The following is a 17,179-nucleotide window of genomic DNA, read 5'->3' as shown; positions in this document are numbered from 1 at the left end:
CCAAGTGACCAGTGGCAACAAAGTGTACAATTTGCCAAACATTTCATTCCTTTGGGTCTCTTGTCATCTCCCACTCAAGTGGGAATTATGTCAATAAATTAATTGTTTTTATGAATTTTCATGTTTTGTTCCTCTTTGTGTTCATTTTATGATAGACACAGGAACAATTGGACCCTAATCTCGACTCTCCACATCATCCATTTTGCACACTGCTTGTCCACTCTGCCCAGAGATTTTGATCCTAACTTTGTCCATTAGTCATTCGTTCGTTTTCCACTGGCACACCACTTCTCTTCTCTTGAAAGCATACAACACTTCCCTCACAAACTTCTGCCAATGCCCAATATTCAATCTTCCATTTTTCTACTTCCCTCTTCACTTACCTTTTTCTAAGATATCACAACTGTCTCTTAACATGGCCTCTGCTTCAATCAAAGCTATATTTAATTAAATCTTGAAAAATACCTCAGCAGGGTTTACCAAGCTCATGTATTATGTCCCAAACAACTGTATTGTTACACTTGAGCCATTTCAACATGATCCGCACAGCCAATGGCTGTCCTGCCCTTTCAGTATCAGGGATTTTCTTCCTAAGACCCCAAATGTTTGTATTATCCCTTTCCCGTGTCCAATCCTAAAGTGCTTGTGACATGGAATTTAGTCATCAATATAAACATTACCTCCTTTAATCCCCCAATAATTTAATCATATACAGTGATCCCTCGTTTATCGCGGGGGTTACGTTCCAGAACCCCCCGCGATAGACGAAAATCCGCGAAGTAGCGACCATATTTTTATTTTATTATTTATATATATTTTAAAGCTTTATGACCCTCCCCACACTCTTATTAACCTTTCCCATACTCTTATAAACACTTCCTATACTCTTAAACACTTTTTACACTCTTAAATATACGTAATTATAACAACATATAAAATTATAATGGGTACTCACCATTGAAGATACTGCAGCGACCCATGGGTTCCCCAAGCAAGACCAGCATTAGAATCTCCTTGCTCCAGCCGGTGACGTCACCGGCGGGGATCCCCGGCGCCAGAGTGGCTGGTCACGTGACCGCCGAAGCGTGCCGCGCGTGCGGGTATAATCAGCTACACCTGTTGATCACGTGACCACCAAGCACGCCACGCTTGAGAGGCGTGGCTTTCGGTTTCTGGTTGTGCTTTATAATGCAGCCCGATAAACGGGCTTTTCAGTGTTCCCGAGTTGGTTTTGAGAATAAATATCTTCTCGGACGAGTTTGTGTCTTGCCCGTCATTTCGTCCGTATCAAGCAAGAGCCCCGGCTCTTCAATACTACAACTTGCGTGATGAAGATGATGATGAATTAGCTGTGCAGTACTGATGACGATGAAGGTGATGACGATGATGAATGTACTGCACAGCCAGAAAGAGCATTACAGTTACCCATTACGTGGGTAACAAGTGGAAGCTGCCGCATCTGCGTTTTCCATACGCACGACTCTTTGTCTCTTTGTCTACTCTTCTACTGTACACTATGTACAGTATTTTATTTCTTGTAATATGTTTTAAATACTGTATTTTTCTTATTTTTTTACGTTTTTTTATTTTTTAGGCTAGAAAATGCTTATTTTACCACAAAAATATTTAAAATAATAGTATATAAAAATACATTTATACCGAAAAATCCCGCGATATAGCGAAAAATCCGCGATATAATTTTACATATACTAGCGAGAAAAACCCGCGATGTACCGAAGCCGCGAAAAGTGAACCGCGATATAGCGAGGGATGACTGTACATCCTATAATATGGTACATTATAGGTACATCCTATAATATGGTACAAACATTTTTTTTTTTGTGACATGGAATTTAGTCATCAATATAAACATTACCTCCTTTAATCCCCCAATAATTTAATCATATACATCCTATAATATGGTACACACCACACTGGCTCTTTTCATATGGTTTCTGACCAATAAAAGGTGTCTGCCACACATAAACCTGCTTGTAATCCACACACCACACGAGGTAACTGAGAAATCAATTTTTTAAGATACTAGCACACCCACTCCCCACGGAAGTGGCAGAAAGCGTCGTTATTAATATATGCAGGGTATAAAGACAACAGTAGATCTACACTCAGGTACATTCGTCGACACGATAAGCATACATTGCCTCACAGATGTCAGGATGCCTCAAAATTTATTTTAGTTTAGTGTTAAACAGCATTAGCAACTGTTCAACAAGATAATCATACGTGTTTGCGGTTTATAATACTTTTTACTTCTGGTAGGTTTTCCCCCACAAAACACCATGATAAGCTATTTATTCAAATTAAAATGGCGTTTAGCCAAGGAGGAAAAACCCCTTTGGGAACTCATTAATATTTTTTGTTATAACATTGATATTGTTACGTTTGTAGGGGGTAGACAATGATTACCTTAGAACCAGGTAGAGTGTATAGATTAGCATGCTGCGATTGTCATGAAGAAGAAGAACAACCTTGTAATAAGTAGGGAATTTGTTAAGCCCGGATGTCGTGTAAGGTGTATCTTCGTCCCCATTGCGAGGAGTGGGTATGTTAATTAGCTCAGGGATTTTGGGTAATTTATCCCTTGTATGTCGTTACTTCTGTAATTAATTTCCTATGTCCCTTTTGGCACCACACCATAGACATTAGCCAGAATTGTGCATTTAAACACCATAATTAAAAATCTACAGGAAGCCAGGACATTGAGCGCTGCCACTGATGACATTGACTTTGGAAGCGCACAGGGTGGCAGGCCTAGGGCCACGCCCAGAAGGGCAGTGATTGCTGGGGGTTTTGATTGGCACAAGGCCAGGGTAAGATGGGACTTGCTGATTGGAGCAGGGAAGGACTGGTAGGGAGCGACTCGCTGATTGGTGAAGCACCCCAGATGACGGGAGAGCCTGGGTGATAAAAGAACGTGCTAGTGGACATTTTTGGCTCTTCTTCTTGGCTTTACGTGCTAGGCTAGCGTACATTCTCTGTTCTCTTCTCCTTGGCTCATCGCTCTGACTGATTCCCTCTTGCACCTGCTCGTTTTGAACTTTGTTGGTGAACGATCGCCTTTTTATCTCTCTGTGCATCAACGCCCTTCTGGTTTTTCTCCGATTTTGGATCTCATCGTGGGTGGCCGTGCGCCGATATTTTGCTGGTGGTTCTGAGGAGGAAGAGCCACGCACTGGGAACCGTGGCTTTCCAAGCAGGAACGGTGAGTGGACAGACACAGCCTGTTCAATTCGCGCGCGAGGCCGGAGTGAGCGCAACACACAGTGAGGCCTGGTTTTTGCCACCCACGTGCTGTGCGTAAGAGCGAACGCATTTTCCCACGAAGACCTGAGACGATTTTGACGACCCCTGACGAGACACCCCGGCCAAGTTGAGTTAAGTGCACACAGAAACCTATTTAATTTCAGTTATTTTTCCCTTTTGTCTGTCTTTTGATCTGTTTGCAGGGATGTCCCAATTTAGGAATTTAATTGATCGTGCATTTTCTTTGTACCGGCATTTATTTAAATAAACCTGTTATTTTTGTACATTTTAAATCCGTTTTCGTTTGAGTTCGTTTTTTCAGGTGTGGAGACATTTCACTTGGAAGTTGTGGGTTGTGATGTGTAAATAAAGTTATAAAAAGTCTGATTTAATGCATTTTAATTACAGGCTATAAGGCAACAAAAGGTGAATAGACTTTCTATAGGCATTGTATATGCACTGTACCGAGTGTTGTAGTTCCATACATTTAATTTGTCTCACTGACACTATTCCTTCTGATATTTTTCTCAGTTCTTTATTCCGTTTTATATTATTTTCACTTTTCTCCCCCTCTAACCTCTCTGGCACTGTTTATATTAACATCGCTCTCTCTCTCTGTTTTATTTTGCTTTGGGTGTGTCTGTTTCTCCCCCTGGCATCCTTTGTGTCCTTTCTCGTAGCAATAATCCCCTCTATTACCCTGGCCTGACGAACCGACATTCCCTGCTGTACTCTCTGCATGTTTACCAATGATATTTGCCAGGCTGTTGTGGCTCGCCTCCATTTTGGCTTGCAGCTCGGCCGCCATTCTCTCCTGCTTAGTCTTGCCAGCTTCATTTTTTTTCTGCCATCTCGGCTTGACTAGTCCAGTCTCCACCATAGCTATCATTTGAGAAGCATGGCCACCAGCCCCCGGTAATTTCCCTGCTGTTGTGCTGATTCCGACCTGTGGGTCTCTGTTGCTGGTTCATTTGTGGGCAAATGGCTAACTGGGGGCATCAATGGGTTTACCCGATAGTGGGGGTGACACCAACACGACCTTCAATAATCTCTTATTTCCATTTTAGCCGGCGACACAGTGGCATCCTTCCAGTGTGTGCCCCCTTGGTTCAAGCTGCCCTTATCGCTCATTCCAATTTAATATTTGGTGCGAAATCACACGGTCAAGAAAATTTAGCTTTGAGGAGGGTTTTCCCCATTCCTCAGGTCTGAATCCCACTTCACTGACACCAATTACAGACATGACACCTTTGTCCCAGTATGACACTATGAATCCCGGTATGCCGCATAAACCATGGTCATAGCTGCCGACTGATTTGATGGTCACGAGCTGGGTCACGTGCCCACTGTCATACTGTGATAATGGGACCGCCAAGTCAGCCGATGTGTTGTGCTGATTCGGAGCCTTGATCTTAGTCTCCTTACAGGCAGCAATCAAAGGAACACTAGGAGATCTTGGAGACGACGTCAGGGATTTTCGAAGCTCTTAAGTCTGTTCACAATAGTATTTTGTCGAAACTGTATTTATCTTTCGGTGTGTGAACTTTATAGTGTGTCCCTTGGAAGTTTATCGGTGTTTATCTTTCATAAATTAATCGTTTGTTTGCCGCGTCGCGAGCGAGGCCTTGCAGCCTAGGGCTTCCCCCGTTGAAGGTTGTTCCTTCCTTCGCTGTTTTGCTAGGTTTTTTGATTTTCCCTTCTCCCCCAAACTTCACCAAACATCTACTCTTTGTCTAACGTTGTAACCCCCCCCCCCCCCCACCCCCCAAAAACAAAAAAAACAAACAAAAAAAAACTTTTCTTTCCCTTTCTCCTCGTGTGCTTTTGTTCCATCGTGCGCCTCTGTCCATGTGCGCTGTCCCGCCCCATTTTCAAAGTTTCAAAGTTTCCACGTTTTCAAAGTTAAGTCTGTTCACAATTGTATTTTGTCGAAACTGTATTTATCTTTCGGTGTGTGAACTTATAGTGTGCCCCTTGGAAGTTTCCCTGGTGTTTATCTTTCATAAATTAATCGTTTGTTTGCCGCGTCGTGAGCGTGGCCTTGCAGCCTCAGGCTTCCCCCGTCGAAGGTTGTTCCTTCCTTCGCTGTTTTGCTATGTTTTTTGATTTTCCCTTCTCCCCCAAACTTCACCAAACATCTACTCTTTGTCTGACGTTGTAACCCCCCCCACCCCCCCCCTAAAAAAAACAAAAAAAACTCTTTTATTTCCCTTTCTCCTCGTGTGCTTTTGTTCCATCGTGCGCCTCTGTCCATGTGCGCTGTCCCGCCCGCCCCCATTATCGCCCTGCCTTCCACCTTTTGCCCTGTTCAAGTGACTCGTGGTGTCCCTCTCGGCTCCCTCTCCCCATTGGTATTTTTGTGAATATAAGATTGTTCTTCACGGTTCTGTTTAAATATGTTTAAACTTTCCCCTTCAGTGTTTTATTCAGTGGTTTATTACAACACGCTGTTTTTCTTCCTATTTAAAAGGCTCCTTTCAATTTCCTCTTCAACTCATTCCATTTCAAAAAAATATTCAATCTCTTATAATTATTTCTCACTACATGCTCTAAATTCTCATTCATTCCACCCGTCCTCCATCGTTCTTAAATGGATCTCTAACTTGAAAATCACAACAAACCCAATTTGTGATAAATGTTCATCTTTCATTAATCATCCACTTTCTAAACGTCCTCCTTGCCCCTCCCCTCCAAATCTCCCCCCTTGCCCCTCCCCTCCAAATCTCCCCCCTTGCCCCTCCCCTCATAAACTCCCTCCTTGCCCCTCCCCTCCTAAACTCCCCCTTGCCCCTCCCCTCCAAATCCCCCCTTGCCCCTCCCCTCCAAATCTCCCCCCTTGCCCCTCCCCTCCTAAACTCCCCCCTTGCTCCTCTCCTCCTAAACTCCCCCCTTTCCTTTCCCCTCCTAAACTCCCCCCTTGCCCCTCCCATTAAAAACTCCCCCCCAACCCCTCCCCTTCAAATCTACCCCCCAACCATCCCTCCCAAATTCTCCCTCCTCCCACCTCCTTCTCAAAGCTGCCTCCTCCTCACTTCGTCTCCCTTCAATCTCATACCTCCACCTCCCCCAACCTTCGACCTTCCTCTGCCCCCCCTCAAACAACTCCTCACTCTGCCTCATCCCATCACCATCAAACCTTTCGTCCTCCTCATCCTTCCCTTTCTTGTAACTCTTCTGTAATCTCTGCCACACTATCAACTGCTCTTCCTACCTCCCCCTCTCATCCTTCATATGACCCTACCCCTCCCCTCCCCTGTCCTGCACCTGATGCTCCCCCTCTCTCCTCATTAACGGTATGGACCTCAAACATCCAGGGCCTTCGCTCAAACCTGATTGATCTCTCCATTCAGGTTGCTTCTGACAATCCAGACTTGATCTGTTAACAGAAACTTTCCTCCTTCAAGATGTCTCTGATTCCTTAATATCTCTTCCTGGTTACTCCCTCCTCCGCTATGATAGACCTGAGCCTCGTCCTGGTGGTGGGGTGGCTATCTTTATCAAAAACTCTCTTCCTCACTCTCCTTGCACTGCCCTCTCTCCACCCCACCCCCAGGAGTACCTCTGGCTACGGCTTCCTCTCCGCTCCCACCTTTTGTTCATATGTGTTCTGTACCGTCCTCCAAACAGTGATGACTCCATTTACATTTAGCTGTCGGACAACATGGACCAACTTCTATCAACTCATCCAAACTCTCTCTTCCTCATATGTGGTGACATTAACTGTCATCATGCCAGCTGGCTGGGTGTGGGTTCATCTCTCATCAGCCATGGCACCTCAGCAAAGGACTTCTGTGACTCATTGGGACTGACACAATCTGTCAATTTCCCAACCCGGATCTCAGTCAATGGAGTATCTTCTCTTCTGGACTTGGTTATGACTAACTTCCCTGCAAATGTCTGCTGCTCTTCTTCTGCTCCAATCGGTTCTTCTGATCATGTGCTTGTTAAAGTGGACATCTCTCTGGCCATTCTCAGAGAGCCTCCTCAGTGCCGATGAGTCTGGCATTTCACTCAGGCTGACTGGAACGGTCTGCAAGCAGCCATCAATCATCTGGACTGGTCTCCCATCTCTACTGCCTCTGACATAAATTCTTCCTGGGAATTCTTCCAAAGCAAACTGCTCTCTCTTATGCACAGATTTATCCCATCTCGTCTTCAGTTGTCTTACCCTTCCTCCCGTCCATGGTACACTGAATCTTGTGGTGAGGCAGTTGCCCAGAAACAACTTGCCTTCGTCTCCTGGAAGGCAAATCCAACTGAAGGCAATCTCAGTTTGTTCCACCAAGCTCGGAACAAGTGTGTGTCTACCCTCAGGAGTGCCAGGAAGCACTATCTCTCCACACTCAAGACTGAACTCTCAAACCTGTCTCCTTCCTCCAAATCCTGGTGGCGTCTGGTCAAATCCGTTTCTGGTGTTTGTTCCCCCTCCAAGCCCTCCATCCCCCCCCTTACCTCAAATGGCTACACATTTGACACTGCACGTGACAAAGCCGAATGCCTCAACTCTGTGTTTGCCTCAAAATCTTGTGTCCCAAACCCATCTCTCTCTGTTCCCACCTTTCCCAGTCAAACCCAACTGCTCCTGGACTCTGTGTCCCTCTCTCCTGACAAGGTGGAGAAGTTTCTGTCAAACCTCGACTCTTCTGGACTTGGTTTTGACTAACTTTCCTGCAAATGTCTGCTGCTCTTCTTCTGCTCCAATCGGTTCTTCTGATCATGTGCTTGTTAAAGTGGACATCTCTCTGGCCATTCTCAGAGAGCCTCCTCAGCGCCGACGAGTCTGACATTTCACTCAGGCTGACTGGCACAGTCTGCAAGCAGCCACTCGTATGTTTTATGTGTCGGTTTGTCTTTCTGTGTGATTAATGTTCGCTTTTTCACAAGCCTCGATCTTGTATACAAAAAAAAAAAAAAAAAAAAAAAAACCTCGACTCTGATTCTGCAACTGGACCAGACGGCATCAGCCCACGGGTCCTAAAATCCTGCTCTGCCGCTCTATCTCACCCTCTCTCTGTTCTTTTCACCCTCTCTTTTGCTCAAGGTCATCTGCCAGCATCTTGGAAATCAGAAAACATCACCGCTTTACACAAAAAAGGTGCAAAAACAGATCTTTGCAACTACAGACCAATCAGCCTGCTTCCAATTTATCAGCAAAGTCATGGAATCCATCATTTTTTTTATTTTTTTTATTTTTTTTGTATACTGAATCGAGGCTCGTGAAAGAGCTAACATTTACTTCACAAACAAATCAACCAGACAAGCAAAATATATAAAAAGAGGGAGCGGAAGACAAGATGGGGAGAGAAGGGGTAGCACACAAACACAACATTTGAGAGCAGGGAGATGTGTGGAAGGGAGAGGGCTTGGGGGGAGGAGGCGTGGGAAGGGGGGGGGGGGAGGGAGAAGTATAAAACACAAGGACACCAAGGACTTCCAGGACAGAAGGTGGTATTTCAAAAAAAACGGAATTGGGGTGAAATTAGCGGGGGTAGAAAAGATCAAGGTTTTTGGATGGGGGAAGATAAGAGATGGTGGTGAACAGCTGTTTTAAAGACCTGGAGTGTGGAGTGGGATTGAAGAGAATGAGGTAGTTTGTTCCAGAGGCGGGAGAAAAGAGGAATGAAGGAGAGAAGGTGAGCAGAGAGTCTTGATTTTGGCAGTTTAACCATAAGAGGGTTGCAGGCAGATCTTTATCATTGCTTCGGATATAAAATCCTTCCTCCTCTCCAATGGCTTGATCTCTGATCATCAACTTGGATTCAGACCAGGTCATTCTACTCTGGACATGTTTCTTCTGCTGTCTCAACAATGGATGGAGGTCCTCAATGCCAAACAGGAAATCAGAGCTGTCTCACTTGACATATCACGTGCCTTCGATACGGTCTGGCACCCAGCTCTGCTCACCAAACTCTTCTCCTATGGTATCCATGGAAATCTCCACTCATGGCTTGCGGACTTCCTCTCTGGTCGAAGGCAACGTGTGGCCCTGAAGGGATTTCTCTCATATTCCCTTCCTGTTCTGGCTGGAGTTCCCCAAGGTAGTGTTCTGGGCCCTGTGCTATTTCTGGTCTTCATCAATGACCTCTCCGACTCTCTGGAAAATCCTCTCTATTTCTTTGCTGATGACTCCACTATCTGCCGCTCCATTCCTCATCCCTCAGATCGGCAGTCTGCAGCCTCCTCACTCTCTGCAGACCTGGACAAAATCACAGACTGGTCAAACAAGTGGAACATGTCTTTCAATCCTGACAAATCTCACACTCTTACAATTTCTCTCCGAAAGGACCGACTGGACAACCCTCCCATCTACTTTCTCAACAATCCTCTCCAAGAAGTTCTGTCGCTCAAGCTTTTGGGTCTCACTATCTGCCATGATCTTTCTTGGGAAAACCACATTTCCAAGATGGCCTCCAAAGCCAGTCGCCGACTGGGCATCCTCCGTCGTGCGAAGTCCTTCCTTGGCACACCTGAGCTCCTCACCACATACAAGGCTTTCATCCACAGCTCAATGGAATACTCTTCCCCCCTCTGGGCTGGTGCTCCTGCCTCACACCTAGCTCGGCTTCACGCTGTTGAAACCAAAGCTTTCATAATCATTGGAATCTCCTGCGATGAAGTTAACTCCGAGGGCCTTTCACTCACTCACCGCAGGCAGGTTGGTGGTCTTTCTGTCTTCTACCGACTCCTCTCCGGCATTCTCCCCCAGCTCTCTCTGTGCTCTGTCCCCCCAATATTCCTTCAGGTCGCACAAAATCTGCCTGCAACCCTCTTATGGTTAAACTGCCAAAATCTAGGCTCTCTGCTCACCTTCACTCTTTCATTTCCCTTTTCTCCCGCCTCTGGAACAAACTCCCCCACTCCCTTCAATCCCACTCCTCCCCCAGGTCTTTAAAACAGCTGTTCACCACCATCTCTTATCTTCCCCCATCCAAAACCTTGATCTTTTCTACCCCCGCTAATTCACCCCAGATACACTTTTTTTTTTTTTTTTGGAAATTCCAACTTCTTTCCTGGAAGTCCTTGCAGTGTTCATATGTTTTATACCTCTCCCACCTCCCCCAATGCCCTCCCCCTCCCACATTTCTCCCATTGTCCCTGCTCTCAAATGTTGTGTTTGTGTCCTTCCCTCTCTCCTCTCTCCCTCTCTCCCCATCTTGTCTGCCGCTCCCCTTATTATTTGTTTTGTGTGTCGGTTTGACTTTTTGTGTGATTAATGTTAGCTCTTTCATGAGCCTCGATCTTGTCTACCAAAAAACAAACAAAAAAAAAAACACTTTTTCAAAAGCAGTCATCAATAAAATAACTAGAACAATGCGACTGTGTCGCCAATATGCCTCTGCATAGTCCCACAATGGGTAGATGCCATCGTTCACTGTCCTACAAATAAATAAGTTTGATTTAAATCCCTTCAGCTGTTCTCAAGTATCAAATTTTTATCAGACATGACAGAAGCAGTTTCAGAGAAGGGATTTTTTTTAAATATCGGCTTTAAAGCTAATATGGCTGCCATACCACATGACATATGACCTTTAAAAATGTACACTCTGCATATGTATGGGTAGGCAATCACATTTGTGAAGTTTCGTGTTGATCGGATAAGGTTCGTTTTTCTATCCAAGATGACTGCCAAACCATGGCATCATCCATGATGACATCGGCATTTTCAAACTATATGCAACAGTGCTGTTAGATAATATTTGTAAAATTTTGCATCGATAGAGTGAGCAGTTTCAGAGATATAATTATTTAATATTTTCCTTCAATCCAATATGGCTGCCAAACCATGTGACCTCTGTTGTCATTAATTTAATATTTCAATACAAATGGGTCATAGATAATGTGCATGCAATTTGAGATTTTTAGGAGAAGGAATTTGATTAAAACATTTTTGGCTGGCATACCACTTCACCTATGATGTGATCATTATCATGCCTTTGTTTCCCCATTTGGAGTACTTGACAATGTGCCAAATTTCAAATTTTTCCATTCAGCGGTTTCCGAGAAATATTTTTTTAATTATCTGCTTTTAATCCAAAATGGCTGCCATACCACGTGATCTATGACACCACAATTATTGTAAAAACATTCTGCATGGGTCTCACTCCTACCATGAGAGTTTCGTCTCAATTGGACATATGGTTGCTGAGAAAAACGAGGTTTAGCCCGGATGGACGGACGGACGGACGGGCGTACTGACTGACAGACGGAAGGATGGACGGACAACCCGGACACAAAATGCCAACTTCATCGGCGGAGGCATAAAAATCAGTGATGAATTACAATGATCAAAGAAACAACACGGTCAAAAAGTCTTACCCTTAATGCTTATCCCCATCTGCCATCTTATATAGTGAAAAACAAAAGACATTGAGCCGGCACATCACACTGAGGAAGATTAGGGAGGAAGAAAAGAGATGGAAGAGGTTAGATCAGGGCTTGTTCGTGTTCCTTAGACACACTAGGAAGCACTGCCGACGTGTGCGTGCCAATCCTGATACAGATAAGGACATGGGGACGGGGGGGGGGGGGGGGGGGGGGAGGGGGGGAGAGGGAGGAGGGTGGACGCCTAAATGTAGATGTGTGGGTGTATGTGTTTCGAGGAAAATGTGAGCTGTGAGTCAGTTAGCCTGCCCTGAAAAGGACACCAAGCCGTTTCTTGATGGCACCATGGTCCTGATTGATCGTTCTTTGTGAGTGTTAAGAAGGTGAATTATCGAGAGATAAGGTTATAGAAAATAGAAAGTCGTGTATCACAAAATAATGGTTATAGAACGTGTATTAGTTGTATATAATGGTTAAAGAAAGTCGTGTATATCAGTCTGGAGCTATCGCCTTGCACCATGGACCCTTTGAAAATGCATTTTGTTCTATAAACGGTAACTTTCATCGAATTTTCTTCCTGTTTTTTGCAACCGAGTCTAAAACCATGTTCGCGACTGTGAAAAATGAAATGAGATATCGAATTAGAGTTGAAATAAAACTGTAAGAGAGAGCAAGCCACCGCGGGCCTAACAAAAGAGGCCTCAAAGCTATGCGAGGGAACAAAATGGTGGATATTTGTTTTTGAAGGCCCACCCACGGACAGACAGACAGACAGACGTGATCACCTACAGAGAATATTATATAGACTAGTGGGGTCACCCGTGGGAACCCCACGGGCATGGACGTGGTTACTGGCAATTTATCAGATCCATAAATGATGTAATCTACACAATTTATTTACTTCTGATAACATGTGAATGCATGTACACATGGGGGAGAGTGGGTCACACACACGGGGGAGAGTGGGTCATACACACGGGGTAGAGTGGGTCACACACACGGGGGAGAGTGGGTCACACACACGGGGTAGAGTGGGTCACACACACGGGGGAGAGTGGGTCACACACACGGGGGAGAGTGGGTCACACACACGGGGGAGAGTGGGTCACACACACGGGGGAGAGTGGGTCACACACACGGGGGAGAGTGGGTCACACACACGGGGGAGAGTGGGTCACACACACGGGGGAGGGTGGGTCACACACACGGGGGAGAGAGGGTCACACACAGGGGGGGGGAGTGGGTCACACACACGGGGAGAGTGGGTCACACACACGGGGGAGAGTGGGTCACACACACGGGGGAGAGTGGGTCACACACACGGGGGAGAGTGGGTCACACACACGGGGGAGAGTGGGTCACGCACATGGGGGAGAGTGGGTCACACACACGGGGGAGAGTGGGTCACACACATGGGGGAGAGTGGGTCACACACACGGGGGAGAGTAGGGCACACATACGGGAGAGAGTGGGTCACACACAGGGGGGAGAGTGGGTCACACACACGGGGAGAGTGGGTCACACACACGGGGGAGAGTAGGGCACACATACGGGAGAGAGTGGGTCACACACACGGGGGAGAGTGGGTCACACACACGGGGGAGAGTGGGTCACACACACGGGGGAGAGTGGGTCACACACACAGGGGAGAGTGAGTAACACACAGGGGAGATTGGGGGTCGCTTTACTCTCTCCTCATTCCTTTCCAACTCCTCCTCACTCCTCTCCCCCTCCCCCAGTCTCCTCTCCCCCTCTCCCAGTCTCCTCTTGCCCTTCCCCCAGTCACCTCTTCCCCCTCCCCAGTCTCCTCTCCCCTCCCACCACCAGTCACCTCTGCCCCCCCCCCCAGTCTCCTCTGCCCCCGCCCCCAGTCTCCCCCAGAAAATAAGGCAAGCGGTGAAATAAATGTTGAGGTAACCTAAAATTCTAACTGAAGTAACTCCACACACGGACTGAAAAACAACAAACAAGGGGAAAGATAATGAAACTAAAATGCTTTCTTTTCAGTGCCGGCGCTTAGCCCTGGCCTCACGAGTTCCTCTGCGAGATTGGCATCTGGGGGACGAGGCCCAGAGCTCGATGTCCCTACGGCAGGAACCCGCCACAAGATGGCCACGGCGTCGCGCTCGACGGCACCACGGACATGAGATGAGTTGAGAAGATGCCCTCTCGCTTCTCCACTTCTTTGTCACAATGGCCAGCATCTTGTTCACTCTCCAAATCTCCTCAGTTATCTCGCAATGAAGGAGAATGTGTGACATCCTTACAACATGAACCACTAAGTGTATACAGTGCATTGAGGAAGTATTCAGACCCCTTCACTTTTTTCACATTTTGTTATGTTGCAGCCTTATGCTGAAATCGTTTAAATTCATTTTTTCCCTCATCAATCTACACTCAATACCCCATAATGACAAAGAGAAAACAGGATTTTAGAAAGTTTTGCAAATTTATTGAAAAGAAAAACCTGAAATATCACATTTACATAAGTATTCAGACCCTTTGCTATGACACGTTAAATTTAGCTCAGGTGCCTCGCATTTCTCTTGATCATCTTTGAGATGTTGCTACAACTTGATTGGAGTCCACCTGTGGTAAATTCAATTGATTGGACATGATTCGGAAAGGCACACACCTGTCTCAATAAGGTCTCACAGCTGACAATGCATTTCAGAGCAAAAACCAAGCCGTGAGGTCGAAGGAACTGCCTCCATAGCCCAGAGACAGGATTATGTCGAGGCACAGATCTAGGGAAGCCAACAAAAATAATTCTGCTGCATTGAAGGTTCCCAAGAGCACAGTGGCCTCCATAATTCTTAAATGGAAGAAGTTTGGAACAACCAGGACTCTTCCTCGAGCTGGCCGCCCAGCCAAACTTAGCAATCGGCGGAGAAGGGCCTTTGTAATAGAGGTGACCAAGAACCCGATGGTCACTGGCTTTGCGCCAGAGATCCTGTGTGCAGATGGGAGAAACTTGCAGAAGGACAACCATCACTGCAACACACCACCGATCTGGGATTTATGGCAAAGTGGCCAGATGGAATCATCTCGTCAGTGAATGACACATGAAAGCCCACAGAATATTGTTTCTCACAGTCTGAGAGTCCTTTAGGTGCTTTTTTCCAAACTCCAAGCGAGTTTCTTGCAACAACAAGATGTCAACCTTGTTACACTCAATTAGTCGTTTAACTTGCACTTTACGAAGAGACGTGCAACCACCGTTGATATTTAGGCTGGCAATTGTTACGGGGTCAACCTCGAGGGGAGTCCCGGCAGAAAGATGTATGGTCCTTGGGTGAAAATAAGTCAATCAATAACGAGTCCACACCAAGGGTTACGAACAATCCCCAATATATTCCCAAATCCCGCACAGGAATCACAATGCGTTTACAGCACTTCCATACAATCCTTATCTATAGTATAGGTGGCGCCACCTTAACCCACAACAGTGTTGGCAACACTCACGGCCCTTGCCCCCAATGTCTCTGCACGCCTCCCAGGTGACGTCGAGTCGATCCAGCGATCGGGGAATCTTTGTCCGATTCCAATCCGGGGCTGGGAGTGAGGATACTCAACAACCTCAGCGAGGATACCCGACTTCGCAGGATCCGCAGTAATCCGGCGCTCTCCTGACGCGCGGACTTCGGTTCACCGAGGCACGGTTCCCTTCTCCTTCACGTTCGGCGGCTCGGTCTTGAGCTGCAGTCTCAACTCTCAACCGTCTCCCTCCAATCTCTTTCGCGCGCCAGGCCCAAGGTGCGACCCGTACACGCCCTCGTAGGCATCGAGGCGAACAGCGCCGGGCGCTTGGTTCCTTCTAGGACCACACGGCACCTTGACACGTAACCGGCAATCAATCACCCCGCGCAGGTAACTCCTCTCGCCAGACGGGCTTTTCCAACCCCGTTCCAAAGTAGGTAACGATCGCCTCCGCTCGCGTCGGAGCTCTCGAAGCTTAAGATGGCCGCCCTTACTTCTCCTCCTCCTCTTCTTCACGATCCCGTTTCCGGTCTCGTTTTTCCCAGAAGGGCCCCTGACCCTTTAATCACAACAACCTTTAATAGAATATACCTTAATAAGAAATGACCTGAATTGTAACCCCCTTAAACCCGGAATTCGTAACACAATGCATAGTTTCATTTGTGATGAGACATCGGCAGGACATCAGCCATGGTCTTTGAGTTCGCTCCGAGCACGACTTAGAAATTTTCTTAACCGGTGACGTTGAGGGTGTGCAACGCTGCATCGATCCGGTCGAGAAATCATTAGTCGAGCCACTTGAATGAAATCTTCTAGAACTGGAAAATGATCTTTAATTTTGACCCCCTTTTTGCGAAAACTTTTGTGTAAGAAGGCATGAATGGCATCGGGAGATACTGAGGAATCAACCTCAAGGTTGTGAGGAGGAACATCGCTGCCTGTGTCACTTAAGGTCGAAGCAACAGAAGATGTTCCATCAGACTTATAATGCACATCGGATTTTTATGTGAAAAAACAAAAAATATTTTTTCACATAAAACCGCTTTTTTGCGCGCAAAAAAAATATTTTGCTATTTTCGGAGAAAAAGGATATTTCGCCCTTTTTCGGGAAAAATAAAATAAAATGCCCTTTTTGGTCGAAAATGTCTGGCAATGCTAAAAAGAATTAGGGAATTTTTCGAAATTTTAAACTGCGATCGAAATTTTTAACTGCGATCGAAATTTTTAACTGCGATCGATCTCAAAAACAAAACGTTGCGTCCACTTGCGTGCGTTGCGTCCCCAGCATGTACAGCAGTGAGGCGGTGTACTACAGTGAGAGAGTGTACACAAAGTGTGAACAAGTCTCCTATCAAGATGAGTGCTGCTCTTCGTGACAAGTGGCTGAAGGAATTCAACGCTGGCAGCGATGGGGCCACCTTCAAGTACGTGTCGAGTGACACGGCTTTCTGTCGAGCTTGTGAAAAGACTTTCCGGGCGAAGCAGAAGTCTGAGCTGGCCCAACATGTCCGAGGAGACCGCCACAAGAACAACTTGGCCTTGAAGAAGAAGAGGACGGTCACGCAAGCCACCATGGAGGACTTTGGTGGTGGAAAGAGGCACAAGTGCGACGTTGTGGCTCAGGAGCTGGGCCAGGCCATGCTGGCCGCTGGCATCCCATGGTCGAAATTGGAAAACCCTGCCCTCCGGTCGTTCCTGGAGAAGCACATCACTCTCCAGATCCCTGATGAAAGCTGGATTCGAAAGCACTACCTCGACAAGTGCTACGACGAGGCCTTGGCGGGGATCCGTGCCGACCTCGGACAGCAGCCCATCTGGCTGTCCGTCGACGAGACGACCGATTCGGCAGGTCGATATGTGGCCAACATCATCGCGGGACACTTGTCCAAGGAGGGGTACTTTCGTCCCCACCTCGTCCAGTGCATGTTTCTGGAGAAGACCAACTCCGGGGAGATCGTGCGCGCAGTCAATGACACGCTGCGCTATCTTTGGCCTGATTTCAAGCCGGAGTGCCTCAAGGTCCTCGTCAGCGACGCCGCGGCCTATATGATCAAGGCCGGCCATGCCGTGAAGGAACTCTTCCCGGACTTGCTGCATGTGACTTGCGTTGCCC

This window comes from Myxine glutinosa, chromosome 8 (genome assembly GCF_964187855.1).
Source record: "Myxine glutinosa chromosome 8, kmMyxGlut1.1, whole genome shotgun sequence".
Lineage (NCBI taxonomy): Eukaryota > Metazoa > Chordata > Myxini > Myxiniformes > Myxinidae > Myxine > Myxine glutinosa.
Note: the sequence above shows the minus strand (reverse complement) of the source record.